Source organism: Saccopteryx bilineata, chromosome 2, assembly GCF_036850765.1.
Source record: "Saccopteryx bilineata isolate mSacBil1 chromosome 2, mSacBil1_pri_phased_curated, whole genome shotgun sequence".
Taxonomy (NCBI): domain Eukaryota; kingdom Metazoa; phylum Chordata; class Mammalia; order Chiroptera; family Emballonuridae; genus Saccopteryx; species Saccopteryx bilineata.
In genome coordinates, this window is record NC_089491.1 from 384733170 (window position 1) to 384757139 (window position 23970).

The window sequence follows — 23970 nt, forward strand, 5'->3', positions numbered from 1 at the left end:
TCAGAAAAATACAAAATAATAATAATAATAATAATGCCATACTAACAGAAAGAAACTTAAGAATCTTTCAGTCCTAACTTCTTTGACTTTATTTCCATCACACAGACCCACAGGCAAATGACGAGGGGCTTAGACAGACAAAGTCCTGGACTAACTGGCAGCTTAGGACAGGCTGTGTTTTTTGTTTTATTTTATTTTATTTTATTTTCGTGTTCTGTTTTTTTTGTTTTTGTTTTTTTTTTAGCAGTAGTAACAGGTAACAACCCTTCCCTGTGTCCTGCAGAGAAATGGAAAGGAAATATTAGAGGACTATGTTGTTCAGCATCCCACCAGTTCCAGAAAAAGGTGTCTTTGTGGTGACGGGGAAGGTGATCCCGGTCAGCTTGACATTTCTACCACTCCCTGACCTTTGACTCCCAGATGTGTGACTGGGCCAGGTGAGGGTGAGGCAGGTGCCAGATCTGTACCTGGATGAACATGAGAGTGAGTGGTTCCCTAAATGTGGGCCCAGGTCCCGCTTGTCTCACCCTTGTCCTAGGCCTGGGGTTCGATCCCTTGCGCTCAATACTGTGGTCTCCTGCCCGGATGCCCCCTGCGCCCCCTCCAGCTGCTGGGACTGTCAGCTAACGGCTCATGGCCACATCCCTCCGTGGGAATTACTCTGGTCGCGGGGAAGTGCCTTGTCCGGAATTGCACCCCTTCCGTGGGGCAGCCTAGGGCCACGGACTCACCAAGGAGGGGAAAGAGCACCCGGCCTCCTTGTCTCAGCACGGGTGATCTCTGTGGGACTCCCCCACCTCCGGAGCCTCAGTCTTCACTGCCAGTCAGGAAGCACCCTGCTCAGCAGGCCTCGCCAGTTCGGGAGGGCCCACAGTTCACACTTGGGGACACTGTTCTAACCCATTCACTGAGGGATGCAAACAGCAGCCGGCGTTGAGTGAAACCCCGAGCAGGACAGGGCTCCAACCAGGCTCAGGCCGTCTGCCTCTCATGCTGTGCGGCCCGGTGGGCTGCGTGGAACCAGAGGAATCTCTGGTGGGAGCAGGCACGCCACGGAGTTTCTGGCAAGCCCCAAGGAGGAGAATCATATAGATTCTTATGGCTCTGAAGCCAGGCATGACATCTGCAGGAATAACGACACACCAATGGAAAGGCAGCTCCCAGACGCTATAGGACCCTGGTACAGATGAAGTATCTGACCAAGTGACACCGAGTGACCAGGCACCCAGAGCTTCCCATCATGAGCTGGTCTGTGTCACATCCGCCCAGGGGAACAGGCAGGACCAGCAGAGATCCACTGTAAGGCGGAAGGGTACATTCAGGATCAGCACAAAGGAACTGGAGAAGCAGGAAGCCCAGAGCCCGTGTCACCCCCAGCAGCACCACAGCCCCTCTCGCAGCTCACACTGACAGTGCACGTGCGCTGCCCTGTGGCCAGCCGACAGAGGAGGAGGAAATCCGAGCTGAGTTCGAGATGGGTCAGCTCAGGACATGTCCGTGTGAGCCACTGCTGCTGGTCCTCGGGGCAGGGAGGATACGTTTGGCACCCAGATGACCTGCTGAGGCATTTATCAGTATCTTCAAACTCAGTTTTAATGATACATGGACAAGTACAGCAGCCGACGCTTGAAAAGTGCATGGTCACTGTAAGGTCAGAGCCCTCAAGAATGAGATCTGGGCCCTGGCCGGTTGGCTCAGCGGTAGAGCGTCGGCCTAGCGTGCGGAGGACCCGGGTTCGATTCCTGGCCAGGGCACATAGGAGAAGCGCCCATTTGCTTCTCCACCCCTCCGCCGCGCTTTCCTCACTGTCTCTCTCTTCCCCTCCCGCAGCCAAGGCTCCATTGGAGCAAAGATGGCCCGGGCGCTGGGCATGGCTCTGTGGCCTCTGCCTCAGGCGCTAGAGTGGCTCTGGTCGCAATATGGCGACGCCCAGGATGGGCAGAGTATCGCCCCCTGGGGGGCAGAGCACCGCCCCTGGTGGGCGTGCCGGGTGGATCCCGGTGGGGCGCATGCGGGGGTCTGTCTGACTGTCTCTCCCTGTTTCCAGCTTCAGAAAAATGAAAAAAAAAAAAAAAAAAAAGAATGAGATCTGGTCATCCACCAAACAAGCCCCTTAGAGCAGCAGAGACACTAGCCAAGGATAAGAAGAATCTAGTATGGGTGATGGAGAAGGGGCATACTCAGTGCCAGCGTCTTGAGATCCAATGAGTCTCGGGAGCCCTTCTCTGGCCAGTTTCCCTAGGAGACCACCCCCAACCCTGGAGAAGCTGTCAGAGACGGGGCAAGCTCACTATGAGAGTGCGCAGTCAGAGGGTAGTCTGTCATGGATGCTGTCCACTGAGATCCGACTCTCCAGGGCCACGCACCCAGCCCCCAGCTGCTGGGAGTATCATCCGCTCTGGGCTTGGAGCGTCATCCCTTCCTCACTGGACATTGCTTGAGCCAGGATGCATCCCTTCCCAGGGATGGCCCTGACCAGGGACTGGTGGGTGGCAGGATGCAAAGACCCAGCTCCTGTACCTTGGGACAACTCCAAAGGGCCATCCCATTTGCAGAGCTCCCTGTACAATGAGCTGAGGTCTCTATGGCAACCACATCAGGGGACATCCTTCCCCTCTGCCCAGTCCTGCCTTCCTTACTCCTCTTGCAGGTCTGTCTCCCAAGAACACTCCTACTTAATCTGTGCATGCAGCTCTCCGTCTCAGTCTGCCTCCGGGGACCCAGCCCAAGGCACCCCCCAAGCTCAGGCGGAGGTACCAAGAACCTCAAATGATGCAGACTCAGCTCCTCGACACAGGAGCCCCCACAGTGGCGTGGCGACCGACCGATCATTAGTTAAGCCTTTGCTTGACCTTCAGGTCGGTTGTTTCCAACGTGTCCGCTCTCACCAGGGTTCAAGAAAATTACCCAACGAAAGAGAAATGCAGCCTAAACCACACTTCAGTGGTGACTTCCACTTGTGTGCCTTTTTTCCTCAATTGAAATCATATGTCTTGGCCCCGGCCTGTGGTGGCGCAGAGAGTAAAGCGTCGACCTGAAAATGCTGAGGTCGCCGGTTCAAAACCCTGGGCTTGCCTGGTCAAGGCACATATGGGAGTTGATGCTTCCTGCTCCTCCCCCCACTTATTTATCTCTCTCTCTCCTCCCTAAAATGAATAAATAAAATCTTTTTTAAAAAATTAGAGATGATATGACTTGGGAAATTTTAAAATAATAATAGTAGAGCCTTTAGCAAGACAAGGAGAAATCCAAGGACCGCTGCTAGGAGACATGACCACGCTTGTCCTTCAAAAGCAAAAGGAGGAGAAATTAGCATTTATGATGTCTACAGGGGGCCCAGTGTTAGGCAGGAGTATTTTTCGTAAATGACAGAAAAACGTAGGAAGTGGGCTGATTGATTGACAGACAAGCCAATTTTTAATCTGGACATCTTTAATAAAGTGTGCGATGCAGGACTATTAATCTTACCTCGCCTGGGTTTCTACCCTTCACAAGGAGATGGCCTTGATTTTAGAGGCCAGAATAAGTGGCTTCTCTATGCAAAGGCTCAACTGTAAATGGCCAGGCCCAGAACCGAGTCTCATCGACTTTGCATAGGAAGAGTTTTTCTGACCAGTCACACACATAGGGAATTAGCCTCTTTACATAAAGCCTTCTCGTATTTAAATGCAAGCAGAATGGAGACAACAGCTTCCCTGGGTGCTATGGTGCCGTTCCAAGAAGCTAACATCACAACCGCAAGTTTCGTGCATCAGCCAAAGGCAAAGCCCTTCCCACCAGGGTCTCTGTTGACTCTGAAACCCTTTGAAGCAGGTGCAGTGCAGTTCCTATCCCTGTTTTGCCAACGAGCAAATGGGAGCTCTGAGAAGTCACTTGATTTTCCCAAGATTACAAAACGTTTAGCCTGCCATTGCCAAGAAGTCTCATGCTGCAAGTTTCTTTAGAAATTTTTGACTCGGACCAACTTGGGGACTCTACTAATATTTGAAGTTTGATTTATGTGTCTTAAAACAGAACGATCAATTTTTCAACATGCACATCTTTGTGCTTCCTGAGATCTGCAGTTCACAGAAGAGCTGGTTCAGGGTTGTCACACGAAGCGGGGATCGGGAGGGGGGAAGGGGAGGTTATGAGTCTCCCCTGGTGTCAGGCTCCCTGGCTCTGTCACTGGGCAGCTGGGCAGCCCTGGCCAGCCATGCCAATGCTTGGCTGGTTTCCTCAGCTGGACAATGACAATAATAATGACGATAATAATGCCTGTCTCACAATGTTGTCGTGTGTACTAAGTGAGATAATAACACGCACAGAGCCTTTAGCAAACGTTGCGTCTGATGGACCTGCTGGTTATTGTGGTCCCTGAGATGCCGATGTCCTCGGACGCACGCACACACGCACGCACGCATGCAGGCACGCAAGTGCTCGCCAGACCGCCCCCTCACCCCACGTGCGCACGGGGACCTAGTCAGGAAGCACGGCCTTGGTTAATGAGGGTTTGAATAAGTCACTCCATTCCGATGGTCTGGTTGCTAAGGCTGTCCTTCTGAAGACCTTAAAGGCAGGCCTCCTGGATTTTATCTCCTTTAACTCATTCTGTGACCCACACATCGAAAGGACAACAATCATTCAGATGCGGACAGGGCCTGGGGGTCCCCCCCCCGCCACCGTGCCCCGAGGTGAGGCGCCCCTACGCCTGCAGCCACGTGGCATGTTGTGCTGTTGAGGTAAAGCGGAAGGCTGTTTGAAAATAATCAAAAATTCTCTCAGGAAGCCCAATTAGATTTTTACATCAAGAATCAAAACGCTGGTGCCGCAGCCTTCAGCCTATCACTCACAAACCTTTTATCCTGTAATTAAGCCAGATCTGCTGCTGGGCTAATTCTTCCCTGAATGACACCACCCTTTGAGCCAGCCGGTATGTCGGCAGAAGACTTCACTCTGATGATCTATTACACCAATACATCACCGCAGTGAGCTGCCTCCTTAATGATTTATCCATAACACATCATCCGAGTGAGACACACTCGTAATATATTGCTCAATAAGTCTGCGGTGGCCCCGGGGGGAGAGCCGCGTGCAGCGGCCGAGTCGGTGCCCTTACATGGTTGGTGTCAGCCTGTAGGGCCCATGCTGGGCTCTCCCTCCCTAAACAAATGTTTATATAGGTGGGAGGGCTCTCATGCCAATAGGCTTTTAAAATATGAAGAACCCTGACCTTAAGGAAGGCCTATAAATCCAGAGCCGAACAGGCCCTCCGTGGGCGGTGGTGTCTACCCCTCTGAGCCCGTCAAATACATAGATAGAAAGACTTTCCTTTAAGCTCTTACTTAGCAGAAAGCCAGGGCCACGGCACTGCTCAACTCCAAGGGGCGGGGCGCCATCCCACTGTGGTCTGTGCAGATGGCGCCCCCTAGAGTTGTGCAACAAGCAGCCTGGACCCCGCTCATCCAGCAGCCTGCAGGAAGCCCTGGTTAAGAGCGTAGTCTCTGGCCTCAGACTGCCTCGTTTGAGCCACGGTTCTGGGAATAAACTTATTTCACGGGTTTGCTGTGAGCCTGACCAAGGTCATGTATGCCGTGCACCTATCACACAGGAAGCACTCAGCCAACATCCGGCACGACAGAGAGCAACCTTAACACGACCTGAGAGCCAGGAAGCCTGCCGATCCAGGCCTGGGTAGCAGGCAGCCCCTGTGGACTACGCTCTTCATTCTGCTGGGCCCTGTCTAATGTTTATGTATGTATAGCCTGCTTCATTCAATAGAAAAAAGAGGGTAAATGGGCCAAAGAATGCTTACAGGCCCTGGCTAGTTGGCACAGCAGTAGGGCGTTGATGCAATGTGTGGATGTCCCAAGTTTGATTCCTGGTTAGGGCACATAGAAGAGGCAACCATCTGCTTCTCTCTCCCTTGTCTCTCTCTCTCTCTCTCTCTCTCTCTCTTTCTTCCCCTCCTGAAGCCATGGCTCAATTAATTCAAGCACATCAGCCCCGGACACTGAGGATGGCTCCATGGAGCCTCAGCCTCAGGTGCTAAAAATAGCTCAGTTGTGAGCATTGCCTCAAATGGGCAGAGCATCGGCTCCAGATGGGGGTTGCTGGATGGAGGTCTGAATGCATCCAGGAGGTCTGGATGCATGCAGAAGTCTGTCTCTCCATCTCCCCTATTCTCACTTTAAAAATAAATAAATAAATAAATAATGCTCACAGAAATATATACCTGGGGCCCTGGCCGGTTGGCTCAGCGGTAGAGCGTCGGCCTAGCGTGCGGAGGACCTGGGTTCGATTCCCGGCCAGGGCACACAGGAGAAGCGCCCATTTGCTTCTCCACCCCTCCGCCGCGCTTTCCTCTCTGTCTCTCTCTTCCCCTCCCGCAGCCAAGGCTCCATTGGAGCAGAGATGGCCCGGGCGCTGGGGATGGCTCTGTGGCCTCTGCCTCAGGCGCTAGAGTGGCTCTGGTCGCAACATGGCGACGCCCAGGATGGGCAGAGCATCGCCCCCTGGTGGGCAGAGCGTCGCCCCTGGTGGGCGTGCCGGGTGGATCCCGGTCGGGCGCATGCGGGAGTCTGTCTGACTGTCTCTCCCTGTTTCCAGCTTCAGAAAAATGAAAAAAAAAAAAAAAAAAAAAAAAAAAAAGAAATATATACCTGGGATAAAAGTACATAGTGGGGGACATTGGGGACAACAAGAGAGAGAAAAATTAAACATGAAAAAGTAGTGCACTAAAACAACAGCAAGAATAGGCCAGAGTGGGAGCAATGGGCACACTTGGCATCTCCCAGAAAGCTAAGGATGGACGCATCCCTCTCCTATGTGTGTGCCCTGGCTCGGAGGAACTCTTCCATAAAGAAACAGGTAGAATAATGTTCCCTGCACACACTATCCTGTAGGCAGCAAAAACTTGAAACCCATTTCCACCAGTAGGGAAATAAATATATAACAATGATAGCCAACTCTTTAATAACATATACGATGCACCAGGCATAAGTTAAATGCATTATGGCTATTAAATTATTTAATTTTCCCTGGCCAGTTGGCTCAGTGGTAGAGTGGTAGAGTGTTGGCCTAGCGTGTGGAAGTCCCAGGTTTGATTCCCAGTCAAGGCACACAGGAAAAGTGATCATCTACTTCTCCACTCCTTCCCCTCCCCTTTCTCTCTCTCTCTCTCTCTCTGTCTCTTTCTCTCTCTCTCTCTCTCCCTCTCCCACAGCCATGGCTTGATTGATTCGAGAAAGTTGGCCCCAGGTACTGAGGATGGCTCCATTGAACCTCTGTTTCAGGTGCTAAAAATAGCTCAGTTGCAAGAATGGTCCCAGGTGGGCAGAGCATCCGCCTCAGACAGTGGCTGTTAGGTGGATCCCAGTTAGGGCACATGTGGGACTCTATCTCCCCTCTTCTCACTTGGAAAGTAAGAAAAAAAAAACTATTTAATCTTTGCATCAATGCTATGAGGTAGGTGCTATTGTTAGCCCCATTTTGGAGATGAGGCAGTAATTTGCCCAACATCACAGAACCAGCAGTAAGTGGCAGAGCTAGAGTCTGAACCCTGGCAGTCTGTCCCCGGAGCCATGTTCTTAAACACCATCTAATTATTTGCCTGGTCTTACTGTAGGATACTGTACGGCAGTGAAAAACGGATTAACTAGAGCTACATGTATCAACACAGGTAAGTTACAAAGTAAAACTCTTGAGTAAAAAGAACAAATTAGAGAGGGATACATATAACATGAAACCATCTATATAATGTTTTGAAACTTGCAAAACCATACTGGCTGTTTGCTATAGAGGTGTGCATTTGAAGAAAACTTCCTGTTGTTTTAAATGGGAAGGAGAAACACCACGTCCAGGCAGATATTGGCCACAGGGGTGGGAGAGGGCGAATGAGTACACAGAGGGCTTCCTTTGTATTAAGTTTTGCATATGAAGCTGGGTGGTGAGCATGGAGAGGTTTGTTATATATTCTCTGTAATTTTTGTATGCCTGAAACATTTCATAATCAAAGAGAAGGCCATCATAATTTCCTATATTGGAGCAGCATGCGACTGTAACTGTGAATTTCCTCCCGGCCATAGCTAAGAGGGAAACTATTGATAAGATACCAAGTGTGGCCCTGACCAGTTGGCTCAGTGGTAGAGCATCGGCCTGGCGTGCGGAAGTCCCGGGTTTGATTCCCAGCCAGGGCACACAGGAGAAGTGCCCATCTGCTTCTCCACCCCTCCCCCTCTCCTTCCTCTCTGTCTCTCTCTTCCCCTCCCGCAGCCAAGGCTCCATTGGAGCAAAGATGGCCTGGGAGCTGGGGATGGCTCTGTGGCCTCTGCCTCAGGTGCTAGAGTGGCTCTGGTCATGACAGAGCGACGCCCGGATGGGCAGAGCATCGCCCCTGGTGGGCGTGCCGGGTGGATCCCGGTCGGGCGCATGCAGGAGTCTGTCTGACTGCCTCCCCGTTTCCAGCTTCGGAAAGATAAAAAAAAAAAAAAGATACCAAGTGTGCTGTATGGCCAGCGGCCAGGGCCACCATCACAGCAGCCTGGCCCATGCAGGTTCGCACTGGTTTCGGACCGTGAGTAAAGAAACAACGGAGCCAAAAACTGGTGGGCCATAGTCTTTAATCCTAGCTTGCACCCGGCGGGCAAGCAAAAAACACACACTGGGCTCCAAAACCCACTCACATTCAGTGCTCACAAAGCTACTGACTTATCCGAGTTTCCCAGAATCAAAGGTTTCTAGCTCACCAGACTTATTCACCTCTGTTCCCCATCTCCTTCCTTCTCCCTGCACAAACTCTGCACAAACTAACTTCTCACTCAACACTCTGCCATCTTGGCTGCTTCTCCTGGCCTCCTCCACGTGGCCTTTCTCTGCTCTCTGCTCTCTAATGCTAATCTCAGGAACCCAGAGACTAAGCTAACGTTCTGCTCCCATTTTATAGTGTAGAAATCAAAATCTTTAATCCAATATACAAAATAGAGAAGTCTCTAATACAAAGTCACTTATCTGGGGCATGATGGAATTGTACCACCCCACATCAAAAAGGGTGGGAAAGTCTTAGTCCTAAAACCAAGCCCCAGGCTACAAGAATTCTGCCTGCCCACAGCCCACCCCCAACACACATTAATATCACCTGGGTGACAGCCTTCACGTGGGCAGTGCCATCTTTAACAAAGTGAGCATAATATATTTTATCTGCCCAACATGTGCCAAGCCCATGAAAGAAATCCATCCCAGTTATTCGGAAGCACCACCAGTTTTATTTGAATCAAAATGTGAAAGAAACTGCCTGTCCTGTGGTGGCGCAGTGGATAAAGCGTCAACCTGGAATGCTGGGGTCACTGGTTTGAAACCCCAGACTTGCTCGGTCAAGGCACAAACAAGAAGCAACTATGAGTTGAGGCTTCCTGCTCCTCCCCCTGCCTTTCTCTCTCTCTCTCTCTCTCTCTCTCTTTCTCTCTCTCTCTCTCTCTCCTCTTTCTAAAATCAATAATCAACTAATAAAAAATTTTCAAAAGATGTGAAAGAAACTTCTCTCATAGTCTTCATAGTGGAAAAGGTGGCTAATAACGTTCCAACAGGCCCTGGCCGGTTGGCTCAGCAGTAGAGCGTCGGCCTGGCGTGCGGGGGACCCGGGTTCGATTCCTGGCCAGGGCACATAGGAGAAGCTCCCATTTGCTTCTCCACCCCCCCCCCCTTCCTCTCTGTCTCTCTCTTCCCCTCCCGCAGCCAAGGCTCCATTGGAGCAAAGATGGCCCGGGCGCTGGGGATGGCTCCTTGGCCTCTGCCCCAGGCGCTAGAGTGGCTCTGGTCACGGCAGAGCAACGCCCCAGAGGGGCAGAGCATCGCCCCCTGGTGGGCAGAGCGTTGCCCCTGGTGGGTGTGCCGGGTGGATCCCGGTCGGGCGCATGCGGGAGTCTGTCTGACTGTCTCTCCCATTTCCAGCTTCAGAAAAATACAAAAAAAATAAAAATAAAAAAATAACGTTCCAACAGGAAAAAAACAAAGGGGAGCATCATACAACCACTTCCTAGCGTCCCCCAGTGCATGCCAGCGGCTTGATGTCCCAGCAGGACTCAGAAGCAGCTGCTCTGTGAGGGACCCTCCTCTATTGCCATGTCCGGGACAATTCCAGAGCAACAGGGCTGCGTGAAGCAGAGGGAAGCAGGCAGACCTTGGGACTGGTGCCTGGAGGGGCGTGAGGTAACCTTAACTCTGGGCAGGGCACTCTCAAACTCCTGCTGCTGGTCTAGGACACAGCGCTGCGGCCACGCCCCCAAGGCACTCGACAGGCTCAGGAGATGGAGCAGGTATGGCCATGAGGTCAGAAGGCACCCACCTTTCTGCCTAGGGCTGCTCGTAATCACTCTGACTTCTGGGACCCTGGGTCCATCCAGCTGTCTGTTTAAAGGTTTGGTTCTTATGCTCATCTTACAAATGAGGGAGTCATAAGGTGGTTGATGGAACAGGAAGTGGAGGCATAAATATTTCATCTAATTGTGATATAGCGATTTGTAATAAGAAGTATGTATCTATATTAGTCTCTGCTCCGAGCTCCTGATATAGGGTTCCGGAACCCCGTGAGGGCGCTGGGAGAGTAACACACCCAGACGGGGCACGGGAGTCCCACACCCATTCCCACGAACCTTACACATCCTTCCATCTGGATGTTCATGTATATCTTTTATAATATCCTTTAATAAACTGGTAAATGTACATGTTTCTCTGAGTTCTGTGAGCCCCTCTAGCAAGTTAACTGAACTCAAGGCGGGGATTGTCGGAACCTCCCACCTCTAGCCACTCGGCCAGATGAACCAGTGCACCCCGGGCTTACAGCCGCCGTCCAAAGTGTGTCTGAGTATACAGGGGCAGGCAGTTTTCAGTCGTCTGCGACTGAGCCCTTCACCTGTGGGATCTCCAGGTAGAGAGCGTCAGACTTGAATTCAATTATAGGATACCCAGCTGGCATCGCAGAGAATCGCTTGTTCGCAGGGGTGGGTGGGGGGAATCCACACATTCAGTGACCAGGAGGAAAGTGTTCTATGTGAGTCATAAAGGAGACTCACCAGGAAGAAGCACACAGTAGGGAAGACGGGATCTTTCCTACACGGGAAGGTAGAAAACCGATTCTTTCCCTGGTAGCAATGCTCCAAAGGCAGAAGGACCATGCTGGTTTCCTAGGATGGCCATAACCAATTGCCATCAACTGAGCAGCTTAAAACAACAGTAATTTATTCTTTCACAGTTCTGGAGACCAGCAGTCTGGAATTAATGTCACAGTGCTTGTGCTCACTTAATAATGCCACGTCACACAACTTTCATTGTAGTGTCATCGTTCTGTTTTATTAGTAGTAGCTATTGTACTCTCTCCGTGTGCCTGATTGGTAAGTTAAGGTCTGTACGCATAGGGAAAAACATAGTATCTATAAAGTTTGATACTACCCGTGGTTTGGGGCGTCCCCGGAGGGTCTTGGATCATATCCTACAGATAAGGGGGTTTGCATCACTCCGATCTCTGCCTTTGTCTTCACATGGCTGTCTTCCATCTTTGGGTGCATCTGTTTCTAAATCTCTCTCTCTTTCTAAGGACTCCATTCATTGGATTTTGGGACCAGTCTAATCTAGTATGACCTCATCTTAACTTGGTTCCATCTGCAAAGATCCTATTTCTAAGGAAGTTTTCATTCACAGGCAACCAGCAATTAGAATGTCAACATATCTTTTTTTTGGGGGGGGGGTCACAATTCAACCCAAAACAGAACCTTAATCAGTATTCCTACGCAGAGGAACCTAAGTGGAAATAGTATATACCACAATGGGAGGAAGAGAGCGTCTAAATGAGCCAAGTCCTCATCTATCATAGCAGAAGGCCAAGAGTCAAGGACTGCAACTGGTCAAACAAGTAGTGGTGGGATAAGTAGCGATTATTTGTGTGAAGGCAATGCCCAGATGTATAAAAACACAAATGGTTAACAGTGGTGGTCCCCAGGGACAGGCCTGGGGTAGGAGGAGGTGCAGAGCTCATTTAGGGGACTGTGGGAAAATTTGAATATGGGCCGGTTATTGGGTGATATTAAATAATTACTCATTGGCCTAGCATGTGGATGTCCCGAGTTTGATTCCCAGTCAAGGCACACAGGAGAAGTGCCCATCTGCTTCTCCACCCCTCCCCTCTCCCCTCTTTCTCTCTCTTTCTCTCTCTCTTTCTCTCTCTCTCTTTCCCTCTCTCTCTCTCTCTCTCTCTCTTTCCCTCAGCCATGGCTCAATTGAAGTGAGTTAGCCCCCGGCTCTAAGGATGGCTCCATGGCCTCTGCCTTAGGCACTAAGAAGAGCTCAGTTTCTGAGCAACAGAGTAATGCCCCAGATGGGCAGAGCATCGCCCCCTAGTGACGTTGCCAGGTGGATCCAAGTCGGAGCACATGCGGATGTCTGTCTCTCTGCCTCCCCTGCTCTCGCTGAATAAAAATTTAAAAAATAATAATAAGTGTATATAATTACTGTAAATTACCATTGTGTTAGGCTTTCTAATAGTATTGTGTTGATGAGAGAAAAGGTCTTATTTTTCAGAGAAGCAGGCGGAAGCCAAGGATGAGAAGCCATGTCTGGACTTGCTTTAAAATCCTTCAGAAAATACACAGATGAGGAAATATAGCAAAATAGTGATAACAGTTAAGTCTACACGATGAACATCTGGAGGATCATTCTGCACCCTCTCCTTGTACGAATGTTTCCATAATCAGAATTGTAAACGTGGAAAGATTGTAAATACGTAATAAGTCTTGGAACGAGCTTGCTCTCCACACCTCTTCACTCTTCCTGAACCTGCAGGCCCAAAGAATAGGGCTCCTCAGGCCTTGTAGTTCAACCTCCTCACGTTACAAACGGCTAGAAGGGTATAATGACGTTTCAAGTCACAGATTAGATGATCTGGGGCCGGGCTGGGGTCTCCAGGAACCTCACTCAGGACTCCATCTACTGTCCCATGCCACCGTCTGCCTCAGTGTGGGGCTAAAGGAACTCCATTTAAATGTCAGTAAGCAATGATGGTACGCTTGGGTCTTTTACTCTTTTAATGCAGACATGGCCTATGGGTCACTGAGTTCTCCTATATAAGAAATCTTGATTATACCCTGAAAGTATAGTATTATCCTCTTCCATGTGAGTCAAGTACCTATGAGTCCTTTAGGTCTTAACTGAACCCCTCTGGGGTTCTGCAATGCGTGTGTCTGCTGAGCAGTAAGCAATAAACATCTATGGTCTGTCTCCTGGTTTCCTGGTCCAGCACACATAGTTTTCCCGCCCAACCATACCCTGCCTCTCTCTTGTTAGGACAAGAGACAGCCGCCGGCTCAATCCCAGAAAATTCCAATTTAAATCCTAAGGCAAAGCTTGTCTTTGGCAACCCTGCAGCATCCCCAACTTTCCCACACTGGGGAAGAGAAAGGGGCCAGGGCCACAGGCTGGGTGGATGGGAGGGGCCTGGTACCCTGAGCTGCAGGCACAGGCTGGGTGGGTGGGAGGGGCCTGGTACCCTGAGCTGCAGGCACAGGCTGGATGGGTGGGAGGGGCCTGGTTCCCTGAGCTGCAGGCACAGGCTGGATGGGTGGGAGGGGCCTGGTACCCTGAGCTGCAGGCACAGGCTGGATGGGTGGGAGGGGCCTGGTACCCTGAGCTGCAGGCACAGGCTGGATGGGGAGGAGGGGCCTGGTACCCTGAGCAGCAGGCACAGGCTGGATGGGGAGGAGGGGCCTGGTACCCTGAGCAGCAGGCACAGGCTGGATGGGGAGGAGGGGCCTGGTACCCTGAGCAGCAGGCACAGGCTGGATGGGGAGGAGGGGCCTGGTACCCTGAGCTGCAGGCACAGGCTGGATGGGGAGGAGGGGCCTGGTACCCTGAGCAGCAGGCACAGGCTGGATGGGGAGGAGGGGCCTGGTACCCTGAGCTGCAGGCACAGGCTGGATGGGTGGGAGGGGCCTGGTACCCTGAGCTGCAGGCACAGGCTGGATGGGGAGGAGGGGCCTGGTACCCTGAGCAGCAGGCACAGGCTGGATGGGGAGGAGGGGCCTGGTACCCTGAGTTGCAGGCACAGGCTGGATGGGGAGGAGGCCTGGTACCCTGAGCTGCAGGCAGGCAAAGGGCTCCCAGTGTTGTAGCCATGCCTCGCCCGGCTTTCTGGGCAACTAGTTCACCTCCAACACAACGTGTTCTCGAGACTGCAGCTGTTTATTCCGTCCCTTTTGATGGCTGGAGTGCCAGAATGGCTTGTGCAAAGAACCACTTTGAAGACCTGTAAAGTCAAGAATTCAAATTCAGGAAAATCTCATCAGCAGGACCTAGTTCCTCTGGGCTGTTGTCCACCAAAACACACTTGGTGCGGATATTACCACCCCATGTTTCGGATGGAGAAACCATTCACTTGATCGTTCATTCATTCACTCCACAAATACACTTCCAAAGATCTAACAGGCTCTAGACCTCCGGGTAGAACTCAGTGTGGTTCAGAAAGGTTAAGGGATTTGCTGAAAGCCCAGGTCACGTAGGGAGTGGCCGTGGCGGGATTTGAACCCAGTTCTCTGGACCGAGACCTAGAGAGGAAAGGCCAGAAGTCTTTCTCTGTCCTGTACCTCAGTGGCAACCTTAGCCCTGATCTGGCCTAGCCTCCCAGGCAACCAGAGGGAAGGGGTCCTTCAGTCTACTGCACACCGCCCGGGTCAAATGGAGCGAGAGGGGCCTAGAACAATGAGAAGGACATGGATAGATCCTTCTGGCCCACCAGACCTCTCTCCCATCCCCCCCCCCCAGAGGGAGGACAGGAGGAGTTCCAGAAACCCCTGCGCCAAATGCTGAGCAGCTGGGGGCCCCGGGAACAGTGTCTCTGAGGCTGGACCCGTTTCTTTGTTGGGTCTCTAGTGACCCTCTGGCTTCTCCCCACAACCTGGGGTGCAGGGCAGAAAAAAGACAGGAGGAAAGTTGACCTCCAGGAGGGCAGGAAGAGGGTCAGCAAGGAAGGAAAGAGACAGAAGGAATGTCATTAACACACTGGTTTACACACACACACACACACACACACACACAAGCTGCCTAAGAAATAACTGAAGAAAGCAAGTTTTTCGATGAAAAACACCAGCCTTGGTAACTTCCAATAATGAGCAGGGTCCCAAGATGTTCTTTGGTTCCTTCCTTTGCCTTTTACAAAGATTGATCGATTGACTGATTTGGTCCTTAAAGGTTGGAGGAAGATAAAGGAGACAGCAACTACTTGGGGGGTATGGGTTGGGAAAAGAGAAATGGTTAAACAAGCGGCTGGTGAAAAGGTACACAATGCCGTTTTTCTGTTTCTTCATTTGAATCGAATGCACATTCGTCTCCGCCCCGCAGGGATCAACAGTGGCTGAGTGCCTTCCAAGCACCAAGACTGGCACCAGTGCCAAGAATGCTGTTCACGGTCTCATTAAATCCACAGAACAACTTGACGAGGTGGGTGTGAGTGTGCTGGGTTTACAGATAAGAACTCATCTAATGTCATAAGACAGAACACTCGATCAGGGTTTCAGACCCAGGTCTGTCTCTCCAAGGCCTGGGTTTTTTCCACAGCTCCCCACTGCCCCCCACCCTCCACCTCGCCTCTCTCCGGCCATCCTGCACAGCGAATTCACAGATGTGTCACCGACTGGAGACGGTAAGAAAACACTGCTCTGGGCTGAGTCTCCAGGGACTCAGCACACTTAGCTCCTGCCTCTCCTGCTCCTATCGTAGTGCAAACAGTGCTGCCCTCCCACCCCCCAGGCCTTTGTCATTTGTCCCGCGGCCTAACCGCTCCCATCTCTCTACCCTATCCTACACAGCCCAGGCCCTCGGCTTCCTAAATCTCAGCCAGAACATTATTTTACAAGGACACTCGCCAACCTTGAAAGGCAAGGTACCCCGAGGCAAAGAAATAAAACGGCCGTTGAACAGCATGATGGTGCAGCGCCATCTAGTGGCGCAGGGGCCACCGGTCCAGGCCCTGACATTTTCCAACAATCAATATCTCATCATTAACCATAATCACAACCTGGTGTTTACTTTTGGAGAAATGTGCAGTAGCAAGGGATGCACATGCACTTCTCTGTATGTCTCCGAAGCCGGCGATCCTAAATGCCACAATGACTATTAAACAGTGTCCTGCCTATGAGCAAACAGGAGGGAGCAGGGATTGATCGTGTATCTTTTTCATCTGAGCTGCTCACCAAAAACAAAGCATCCGCTGGAGTCACTGACCTTTCACTAACTGCTGGAAGGAAGATGCTTGATAAATAATAAAGAGACCACTACTGGATGTCGCTTAGAACTATCTTTTAATTAAAAGGACTGAGCTGCGAGAAGGTCAGATAACTGACATTTAAGTTCCGGTCCAGGAAAAGCATCCATCGAGGGTAAAACTAAACCCAAAATGTAATTTCACTGTCAGCTAGCATTCAGCAAAAATCCCCTGTCTGTAATCTGCACAGATGGTGGGGGCGGGGGCAGCGGCTGCTACATTTTGCAGGGGACGTAGCACTTAACTTCCTGCCTCCTTTGCCTTCCCCTAGCAACCTCTTCATCTTCCTGCAGCAGCAATAACCACTTGTCTGGCTCACCATCTCCGCAGACGCTGCTCCAGTGCCGGGCTCATCCAATCAGAGATCCGCCTGCCACACTGAGCTCTACCCTAGCAGTGACATGAAAGCCATTTCCTGTCTCTTCCACAGGAGAGTAGGTGCCCTTCCTCCACCAGCCAAGGTGACCTCGACCAAGTTGCTCGCCAAACCTGCTCGGGCATCTGTCTCGCTGAGCACCCTCAAAGGCTCAAAGCACACGAGTAACTAGCCAGTCAGTCCTCCACCTTTTGGTTGTTCAAGAACAGAGCTTGGGAACAAAGTATTGAATAATAACCTCACCCTCAGCCCCACAGAGCTTGGGAACAAAGTAATAACCTCACCCCCAGCCCCACCCGCTTGCATGACTCCCCTTTGCTTGTTCTTAGCTCTCGCTTTAGCGAGCAGAGCCGCCTCGTGTCACACACCCCTCGCTCCCACGTAGTCAGGAAAACTGCCAGCCCAGTTCCGAGCCTGGCTTGGTCATAGCTGAGAGCCGAGAAGGATGCAGGAGGCCCTGCACGCTAATGTGCCCCGTCTGGATTCCCAAGAACAGAGGCAGGCACCAGTGCTACCCTCAGAGAAAATCTTGCCATCCCACCAGAATGATTCTTTAAAAAGGAACCCATTGCCTGACCTGTGGTGGTGCAGTGCATAGATCCTCAACCTGGAACGCTGAGGCCGCCTGTTTGAAACCTTGGGCTTGCCCGGTCAAGGCCCATACAAAGAAGCAACTCTGAGTTGATGCTTCCCTCCCCTCCCCCCATGCCTTTCTCTCTCTCTCTCTCTCTCTCTCTCTCTCTCTCTCTCTCCTCTCTAAAATCAACTAAAAAAATAAAATAAAAAGACTCCAGGCCCTGGCCGGTTGGCTCAGCAGTAGAGCATCAGCCCGGTGTGTAGAGGTCCCGGGTTCGATTCCCAGCCAGGGCACACAGGAAAAGTGCCCATCTGCTTCTCCACCCTTCCCCTTCTCCTTCCTCTCTGTCTCTCTCTCCCGCAGCCAAGGCTCATTGGAGCAAAGTCGGCCCAGGTACTGAGGATGGCTCCATGGCCTCCACCTCAGGTGCTAGAAGGGCTCTGGTTGCAACGGAGCAATGTCCCAGATGGGCAAAGCATTGCCCCCTGGTTGGCATGCTGGGTGGATCCTGGTTGGGCGCATGTGGGAGTCTGTCTCTTGCGGGGGAGGGTAAGACTCCATTGAAAGTTTTTAAGTAGCTAGCCATCATTTATTTCCAGAAAGGTATTATTTTAACAAAATTAGGAATCTTTTGCAGGCACAGAATATTCTGTAATAACATTTTCATTATCTGAGAACAAGATGCCATGTATTATACAAAATTACAAAGAAGTATTGGGCTTGCCTTTTTTTTTTTTTGTATTTTTCTGAAGCTGGAAACAGGGAGAGATAGTAAGACAGACTCCCGCATGCGCCCGACCGAGATCCACCCGGCACGCCCACCAGGGAGCGACGCTCTGTCCCTCTGGGGCGTCACTCTGTTGCAACCAGAGCCACTCTAGCGCCGGAGGCAGAGGCCACAGAGCCATCCCCAGCGCCCGGGCCATCTTTGCTCCAATGGAACCTTGGCTGCGGGAGGGGAAGAGAGAGACAGAGAGGAAGGAGAGGGGGAGGGGTGGAGAAGCAGATGGGCGCTTCTCCTGTGTGCCCTGGCCGGGAATCGAACCCAGGACTTCTGCACGCCAGGCAGACGCTCTACCACTGAGCCAACCGGCCAGGGCCTGGGCTTGCCTTTTTAGGGCACATACATCAAGGATCCAGTCTACCTAGCAAGAGCATAGAAAGAACTCTATGAGCCCTGGCCGGTTGGCTCAGCGGTAGAGCGTCGGCCTAGCGTGCGGAGGACCCGGGTTCGATTCCCGGCCAGGGCACACAGGAGAAGCGCCCATTTGCTTCTCCACCCCTCCGCCGCGCTTTCCTCTCTGTCTCTCTCTTCCCCTCCCGCAGCCAAGGCTCCATAGGAGCAAAGATGGCCCGGGCGCTGGGGATGGCTCTGTGGCCTCTGCCCCAGGCGCTAGAGTGGCTCTGGTCGCAACATGGCGACGCCCAGGATGGGCAGAGCATCGCCCCCTGGTGGGCAGAGCTTCGCCCCTGGTGGGCGTGCCGGGTGGATCCCGGTCGGGCGCATGCGGGAGTCTGTCTGACTGTCTCTCCCTGTTTCCAGCTTCAGAAAAATGAAAAGAAAAAAAAAAAAAAAAAAAAAAGAAAGAACTCTATTAAATCTAGTGAATCCAGAACCACTTAAATGGGTCTCGCTATTTAAATGACAGAAGATGTGGGACCTGTTTCCTATGCTGGCTTTCTCGTTCTTCCTCTCCTTTAACTGAGAGCATCTACCTGGCTCCGCCCCCAACACCTGGGTCTCTCCACACTCCCAAGGGATGGCTCGCTTGTTCTCCGGGCTCTTCTGCTGCCTCCCCTTCTCCCAGACACCTACTCCATCTCTGTCTGCCACTCGAACGTGGCACCATCACCACTGACTCGGGATGTTCAGAACTGAAGCTCTCTCCCCACCTGTTAGTGATGCTATTATCCTGGTCATTTAGGCTTGTAACCTTGGGATCTCTGCCTCCAACTGGAATGGCTGCTCAGAGAACAAGGTCTCCCTGACCCGTCTCCTCTCCCCGCCCTCGCTGCCCACTCCCCCAACCACATTCTTTTTTTTTTTTTTTTTTTACAGAGGCAGAGATAGACAGGGACAGACAGACAGGAACGGAGAGAGATGAGAAGCATCAATCATCAGTTTCTCGTTGCGTGTTGCAACTTCTTAGTTGTTCATTGATTGCTTTCTCACATGTGCCTTGACCGCGGGCCTTCAGCAGACCGAGTAACTCCCTGCTGGAGCCAGCAACCTTGGGTCTAAGCTGGTAAGCTCTTTGCTCAAGCCAGATGAGCCCGCGCTCAAGCTGGCGACCTCGGGGTCTTGAACCTGGGTCTTTCCGCATCCCAGTCCAACGCTCTATCCACTGCGCCACCACCTGGTCAGGCCCAACCACATTCTTTAGGTCACATCTGGGCAGATCTTCCTGTGACCTGACACTGCTTTCACATGACTTCCTGGCTCAAACTTTCTTTCACCCTACCGAACTCCTCTGTGTCGTTGTTGAGGCCACCAAGATCAGACCCCAGCCTACTGTCCACACATGCTTCCCATCACTCATTACTCCTCAAGAGTCGTAAAAGCACCTGTCACATATTACAAGTGAGCTTTGCCTTCATTATAGCAATTAAGTCTCACAGTACTAACTGGAAGCCCAGGGAGGCGAACGCTACCCCTATTTTGTTTTTTTGTTTGTTTGTTTTTGTAACTACCCCTATTTTGTAACCTGAGAGACTGTGACAAGTACGAGGTCACACCGGTAAGACTGGAGTTGCCGGAACTAGGGCCTGGACCCTCACTCGTCTTGTGCAAACTCCACTGTACCCAGAACGCGTGCCGTCAGCCCAGCAAACCCACACGGAGGACCTGCTCCCAAAAGGCTGTTTAATGCCTCCGTTGGTACAGATAAGAATTTCCACCCTTGTTTATACTCTGAAGCGAGAGCATAGTGACCTCTCTGGAATGGAAGACCAAGTAAATCAGGCCGAGTGCAAACAGTGGCCCAGGTGTCCCAAGCGCAGTGAGGAGAGTGCAGTCCGCAAGGGGCTCAGTAAGGGGCCTGACACTTGATTTGAACCGTAGTGAAACTTCTGAGCAGAGATACCCTTTGAAAAGGCCAGTGAAGGGACAGTGTCTAAAGACAGTAGAGGCAGCCCTGGCCGGATAGCTCGGCCGGTTAGAGCACCAGCCCAAAGCACAGGGGTGTTGGTTCAGTCCCCGGTCAGGGCACACGCAGGAATAGATAGATGTTCCTGTCTCTCTCTCTCTCTCTCTTTCTCTCACTCTCTCTCTCTCTAAAATTATTAAAATAAACATTTTTTAAAAAGACAGTAGTGGCTCAGGGTGCTCCTGGCAGAAGCAGCGGCATGCACACTTCAAGTCCCCAAATGCCACCCCCTCTCCTTGCACAGTTCCTAGACTAGTTCATAGCCAATAGCCAACCTCCCACCCTGACTCTCTACCATACTTTTACATCACAATTCAAAAGGATTCCAGTTCATATTATCGTTTTGAAAATCACTCTGGCCTTCCCAATTAGATTTTAAGTTTCTTTCTTTTGTTTTTTTTGTTTTGTTTTTTTTTGTTGTTGTATTTTTCTGAAATGAGAAGCGGGGAGGCAGAGAGACAGACTCCCACATGCGCCCGACCAGGATCCACCCGGCATGCCCCCTAGGGGGCGACGCTCTGCCCATCTGGGCCCTTGCTCCGTTGCAACCAGAGCCATTCTAGCACCTGAGGTGGAGGCCACAGAGCCATCCTCAGTGCCCGGGCCAACTTTGCTCCAATGGAGCCTTGGCTGCAGAAGGGGAAGAGAGAGACAGAGAGAAAGGAGAGGAAGGGTGGAGAAGCAGATAGGTGTTTCTCCTGTGTGCCCTGGCCAGGAATCAAACCTGGGACTTCCACATGCCAGGCTGAAGCTCTACCACTGATCCAACCGGCCAGGGCAGATTTTAAGTTTTGTAAAGGCAAGAACAAGGTTCCACTTCCATTCTCTCCAAACAAGGTCCAGGCGCTGATGGCTTTTGCCCACACAACGGTGGGAAGAGTTCTGAATTCCCTGAGAAAGCTTCACACCTTTCACCAGGTTTGGTCCCTGACACTCAATCTAAGAAAGGTTTGCTCTAAGTCTCTCCCTTCTACCAGGCTGAGGTCTCCCTCAAGAGAATCCCGGTAGGGTTTAACAAAACGAGGCTGTGCGGTGAGGGCGTGGGGAAGCAGGCACCCTCAAACACTGCTGGGGGAGGAAGGCCGTTCTGTGATGGGAGGCGAGCACTCCCTGACCCGGCAGCACCACTAAGAAGGCACCCGTCGCCCCAGCCTACTTGCGGATACACACGCCTGCCCCCTGGGCACCGATTAGGTCACTGGGCACCCACACAGCGGATTTGAGACACAGTAAGTGGAACAAGGTACAGAACGGTATGCAGTGTTCCCATGCATACGCCCTGAATACTTCTGCAAAGGAAATGGTGACAGTGGTGGTCTTCGCAGAGAAAAATGGGTGGGCAGGGACAGGGGTGGAAAGGAGACTGGTTTCTCCCCTTTAAATTTTGAACCATGTGAATGTATAACTTTTTATGCAGCAAATAGCGTTTTTCAAAAAAGTTCTTCAGGGGGCGGGGCGGGGCTGGCACGGCAAGCGGCCTTCTGAGCCCCCGCGTCGCCAGCCTGAGTCCGGTGTTCCTGCAGCCACAGTGCTGCAGCCGCCCCAGAATATGGCGCCGGGGCGGTTCTGGCGCTGCTGCCAGCGCGGCGTGGGCTGGGTGCCGGTGCTGTTCATCGCCTTCGTGGTGGCCTGGTCCTACTATGCGTACGTGGTGGAGCTATGCGTGTGAAAGGCCGTTGTTTACCTGGTGGCTTTTCATCTGTTCTTTGTTATGTTTGTATGGCCCTATTGGATGACAATTTTCACCTCTCCAGCTTTCCCCTCCAAAGAGTTCTACTTGTCCAAATCTGAAAGGGAGTGTTATGAAAAAGAAACCAGCCAAGAACAACAACAAGAAATTTTGAGAAGAACAGCAAGGGACTTACCCATCTATACCACCTCAGGCTCAGGGACCATCAGATACTGTGAAAGACGTCAATTGATTAAACCTGACCGTGCCCATCACTGCTCAGCATGTGACACATGTATTCTTAAGATGGATCATCACTGTCCTTGGGTGAATAACTGTGTGGGATTTTCTAATTACAAATTCTTCCTGCTGTTTTTATTGTATTTCCTATTATATTGCCTTTTTGTGGCTACAACAGTTTTACAGTACTTTATAAAATTTTGGATGAACGAACTCACAGATACACATGCCCAATTCCACGTACTTTTTCTTTTCTTTGTGTCTACAACAGGGGTTCCCAAACAACGGCCTGCGGGCCAAATACGGCCCCCTGAGGCCATTTATCCAGCCTCCCCCGCACTTCTGGAAGGGGCACCTCTTTCATTGGTGGTCAGTGAGAGGAGCATAGTTCCCATTGAAATACTGGTCAGTTTGTTGATTTAAATTTACTTGTTCTTTATTTTAAATATTGTATTTGTTCCCGTTTTGTTTTTTTACTTTAAAATAAGATATGTGCAGTGTGCATAGGGATTTGTTCATAGTTTTTTTTATAGTCCGGCCCTCCAACGGTCTGAGGGACAGTGAACTGGCCCCCTGTGTAAAAAGTTTGGGGACCCCTGGTCTACAATGTTCTTCATCAGCGTCCTGTCACTTTTCAGCTGCCACTGCTGGCTCGTTGGAAAAAATAAAACAATGATTGAATCCTTCCGTGCACCCACCTTTTCCTATGGACCAGACAGAAAGGTTTCTCTCTTAGGTGCAGTAAGAATTGGAGACAAGTCTTTGGTGATGAAAAGAAATACTGGCTACTTCCAATATTTTCAAGCCTGGGTGACGGTTGCAGCTTTCCAGCGCGTCTTGTGGGAGTGGATCCAGAGCAAGCTTCTGTTCCTAACCAGAGTGAATATGCTAGGAGTATTGGCTCAAATCAACCTTTTCCTATCAAACCACTTAGTGAATCAAAAAACCGATTGCTGGATAGTGACTCTCAGTGGACAGAGAATGGATCTGAAGAAGGCCCTGTCAGATCAGGGACAAATAACCATGTTACAGTGGCAATAGAAAATTGAGTGCCACTTGTTCATAACTAACCAATTGAATAAGAACAAGATTTATAAAAACATATTATGGACATATTTTCATTATTATTTGCAAGAAAATTATCAATGGATGAAATAATTGAAGTATAACAGAAGATATATTTTTCCAAAAAAGAAGCTTTTGTATAGATCGCTGGATCCACAGAAGTGCTACTGCAGAGCAGGAAGATACCTTAATCCTACATAAGTCCAACACTGACTCACAGCTGCAACAGGGGCTTAATTTTACTGTGCAAATAACACCTGTTATGGGATGGTATGATATGTCAGATCACATGTTAACATGACATAATGTATTTTTTGATAACCTGAGTTACAGTATCAGAGTTGTTTTTTCGTGTTCCTATGAATTCTTCAGAAACACAAGCTAAAAACTTAAGTGAAGTACGTCTAGGGAAGTATGGTGGCTGATAAGTGAATAATAATAATAATATCCAAATTACTGTTGTTTGTACTATGTAAGGAACAGAAAATAACTGCTTTTTTAAAATTGGGTGATTGATAGTTTATAATTAGTTTTATACTTTTCAACGTTTTTAATAAAGATTTTTTAATGTTGCTATACAGTAAAATTCAGGAGAAAAAAAAAGTTCATCACTAT

General features: G+C 50.7%; 1 non-coding gene and 1 pseudogene across 1 annotated transcript; one reads left to right on the top strand and one right to left on the bottom strand.

Annotated features, from left to right (window-relative positions):
• Nucleotides 1-18259: 18259 nt before the first annotated feature.
• TRNAA-GGC (transfer RNA alanine (anticodon GGC)) lies at nucleotides 18260-18335 on the bottom strand. The gene has a single exon. It is a non-coding gene; the product is annotated as a tRNA-Ala (tRNA).
• A 3571-nt stretch (nucleotides 18336-21906) lies between these two features.
• On the top strand, nucleotides 21907-23874 carry LOC136323648 (palmitoyltransferase ZDHHC20-like; annotated as a pseudogene).
• The last annotated feature ends 96 nt before the right edge of the window (nucleotides 23875-23970 follow it).